Source organism: Microcaecilia unicolor, chromosome 4 (genome assembly GCF_901765095.1).
Source record: "Microcaecilia unicolor chromosome 4, aMicUni1.1, whole genome shotgun sequence".
Classification (NCBI taxonomy): domain Eukaryota; kingdom Metazoa; phylum Chordata; class Amphibia; order Gymnophiona; family Siphonopidae; genus Microcaecilia; species Microcaecilia unicolor.
The window spans coordinates 365077036-365081189 of NC_044034.1; the positions used below are offsets into that span (position 1 = coordinate 365077036).

The following is a 4154-nucleotide window of genomic DNA, read 5'->3' on the forward strand; positions in this document are numbered from 1 at the left end:
CACAGTCTTCCCTCTGATGCAACTTCCTGTTTCTGCATAGGCGGGAACACATCAGAGGGAAGGCTGTGGGGCCGGTGAGAGCAGTATGTATCAGTAGCTTCTCGCTGCAGGCAAAGATCTACTATTTACAAGGTATGCAGGAGGGACAGCTGTTAGGAGTTTTCAGCTGGTGGGACTTGGGGATATCTGCCAGCCACATCATAGCTGTGCTGCTACTGGGTGGGCTTGAGCCCAAAGCGGGTGGGCCTAGGCCCACCCGGGCCCACCCTTGGCTACGCCACTGTTCAGCAACATAAGATTCCAAAGCCCAATGAAACCTAGGTTCAGAGCTCCTGGGCTCCACTGTGCTGAGTGGTAAATAGGGTGGCTGAGACAAATTATACTTTGGTGCCTCATAAGTTCCAATCTACAGTAATTCCTCGGTTTTCGTTGACTTCGGTTATCGTCGGTTTCGGTTTTCGTTGATTTTTTTTCTGCCAGAAATTTGTCTCGGATTTCGTCGGTTGCCTCGGATTTCGTCGGCGTGCCCACGTGACCTCGCTGCTGATTTTGCGAAAACGCGTTCTCCTGCTCAGTGCGGCGTTGTTTCTCGCGTCTAGCCAAACAATTCTATTGCTTTCCAGTGTTTTTGTGCTTTTTTAATTCATGTGGAAATAATTGCCTCGGTTTTCGTCGGTTTCGGATTTCGCCGATTGTTTTCGGACGGATTATCGACGAAAACCGAGGTATCACTGTATCTAGTTTAAACAATACAATATACTCAACAACTATTGCATTTATTTTTATCTTTATTACATCAATTAATCTCATAAACCTAACAATTATTGTCTAAAATCCCCATATATCTATCATTCATTCAATCATCCATTCACTCTAATTCACATTTATAAAACTAATATCAAAATATCAAACTCTATAACAATATAACAATAGAACACCCGGAATAATAGAATCACTTATGATCTTATAACAAAAATGTTGCTTTCAATAGCAATATTGGTGTAAAACTTGTAAATTATACTGACATTCAAAAACATTTCTTCTTCATTACGATCCTCTCTTAATCTATTGGTAACCTGCTGTAAACTTTCTGTTGCCCTGTGGCAATTAGTCCATTGATTAAGTCAATTGTCCATCACAGCAGGTTAAAACAAAAGGTTACATTCCATCGTAACCCACAACTGATAACTCTGTGCTGTGGTATTGAATGACAGAAGATAATTTATTGAAACTGTTGGAAATTTTGAATACAGTGAGCCCTCATATAAAATTTGTACATTGTATCGGTCGTCGAGAGGTGAATTTTTTGGATGTAAATATCCAATGGTATGACGGTAGATTTATTACTAAGATTTACCGTAAGGAAACTGATCGTAATACAATACTACATTATCGTAGCCATCACCCTTCTGGGTTAAAAAACAGTATACCATCGAGTCAACTGCTTCGAGTCCGTAGGTTGTGCAGTTCTCGTGAAGAATACACTTATCAAGCTTTTCAAATGATTTCACGTTTTCAACATAGAGGATATCCTGATAGAATTTTAAAAAAAGCGGCTAAGAGAGCATTCAACAATCACAATGAATGGCATCCATCATATGATAACCAGAAATATAGATCTATAAAAAAAGATCCGTTGACTTGTGTGTTACCTTACACTAAGTCATCTAGTCAAATTATACAAATTATGAAACGTCATTGGTCTATATTAGGTATACATAAAGTTTTTCAGCAATTTCCTCGGTTTGCATTCTCTCGAGGTAGAAATTTAGGTGAACAACTGGCAAGACATAACACTGCATGTAATGTAAGACATGAGGAATTTGGCCATGGGAGGTGCGATCGGTGTGTATATTGCAGGTATGCCATGCAAGTTAATGAAGTGAATGTTCCTCATTCAGAGAAAATATATCGTTTGCAGGCTCACACTGACTGCAATACTACAAATTGTGTGTATGGCATAAAATGTCCTTGTGAACTATGGTACATTGGATTGACTACTAAAAAGATTAAAGTTAGGATAGCACAGCACCTTAGTAATCTCCGTACTAAACGAATGGAAGCCCCTTTGGTTTCACATTGGGTGGATGTCAAACATGAAGTTCAGGATCTTCGCTTTGTAGTTTTGAGTCAAATTAGTTTTGAAAGAGGAGGTAATGTGCCTCGCATGCTATTGCGTAAAGAACAAAGGCTAATTTACCTCTGGAACACTGTAAGCCCTTATGGGTTAAATAAAGAAGTAGAGTGGTTAAACTTGTGAGAGGGTATTTAAAGTTAGTTCCTTTGAAGCTTTGGTATGCGCATGTGTCAGCGTCTTTTGAGGCGTTGTTTTTGACACATCCAGGATTGTTAAATTGGAGAGAGGGTATTTAAACTCAGTCTCCTTGAAGCCTTGGTATGCGCATGTGTGGGCGTCTTTTGAGGCGTTACCACCAGCACATCCAGGATTGTGAATGCTTGGCCACCTGTAGAGCCGGTAAGAGTTTATAATATTGGTTTTTAGAAGGATTGTAATATTGTTTGTGAAATACAAATGTATGTTATTATTGTTGTTTACATAGATTATTGACCCCTGAAGACGCAAAATTTGCGAAACACGATCGTGTAGGGTCTGTGTACAACTGTTTTAGCACACAAATGAGAGGACTGCTGCAGTGAAGCAGTTTGAAATTCAAGGAAAAGTCCCGTGAAGTATGGAGTCACGGTGAATGGAACTACTGTCATTCAATACCACAGCACAGAGTTATCAGTTGTGGGTTACGATGGAATGTAACCTTTTGTTTTAACCTGCTGTGATGGACAATTGACTTAATCAATGGACTAATTGCCACAGGGCAACAGAAAGTTTACAGCAGGTTACCAATAGATTAAGAGAGGATCGTAATGAAGAAGAAATGTTTTTGAATGTCAGTATAATTTACAAGTTTTACACCAATATTGCTATTGAAAGCAACATTTTTGTTATAAGATCATAAGTGATTCTATTATTCCGGGTGTTCTATTGTTATATTGTTATAGAGTTTGATATTTTGATATTAGTTTTATAAATGTGAATTAGAGTGAATGGATGATTGAATGAATGATAGATATATGGGGATTTTAGACAATAATTGTTAGGTTTATGAGATTAATTGATGTAATAAAGATAAAAATAAATGCAATAGTTGTTGAGTATATTGTATGAATTTAGTACAACTATTTATTGAATGATACCTTAGACAACATTGTGTATCTAGTTTAAGCAACAAAGTATTAGCTCTCTAGTGAACATTACTTCCATCAGCTTTAACAGCATTTTACGCAGGGAGAACGGCTGTAACAAACCTCCATTGACAGTGTCAACAGACATATTGGAATGTAATAAATTCTGCATATGATGTGATAATATATCACTCTGAACTTAACAACATTAGCACACGTTTTAACAGATTCACATGAAATATTCCCTTCTTCCTCGGGAAAGCTACATTCTCATGCATTTGACTGTTTAAATTTTAATCAATCAATTATTATATCTTACTGTGGGCCAAAACCAAAATAAAGTAGATTAAAAAATGTATACCTTTAGTCCCAAGATCTATTACCACGAGCCAATAAATTTGGATAATAACATGGTAGCGTAGCGGATGATGATCAGTAAAGACCTCCACAGTCCAACCAGTCTGTCCAACAGTCACATTCATTCCCAATTCACGATTAGACCAATAATCCAACAATATTACTAATATTACTAAATTCAACTTTAAGATGTCCCCCCCTCCCCCACTGAAATACACAGCACCCACCCTCATAGCATATGTAGTTCTGTGGCTCCCTTAAAATGTTTTGTATTCAGCATATCTTATTTCTGGTGGACCAGTCCAGTCCTGAGAGCAAGCGACATAAATTAGGGCACTGTACACTAGTGTCTTCCATGGGAAAGAACATTTAAATGCAGGAATTTGGAGGAAAATGAGAAGCGAGTGCTCAGAACAGACAGATATTACAGGTAACTGTTAACTTCAGTGATGAATTCAAGGTGTAACAAGGTCCTTAATAGAATGGGGAAGGGATGGGAATGGGATATACCACCTTTCTGTGATTACAATCAAAATGGTTTACGTATTATATACAGGTACTCATTTTGTACCTGGGGCAATTGAGGGTTAAGTGAC

The 4154-nt window shown here is 38.0% G+C and overlaps 1 long non-coding RNA gene across 1 annotated transcript; it reads left to right on the forward strand.

The window, feature by feature from the left end:
- The first annotated feature begins 1866 nt into the window (after positions 1-1866).
- Positions 1867-2891, forward strand: LOC115468155. The gene is made up of 2 exons (XR_003941829.1): positions 1867-2476; positions 2562-2891. It is a non-coding gene; the product is annotated as an uncharacterized LOC115468155 (long non-coding RNA).
- Positions 2892-4154: the final 1263 nt, after the last annotated feature.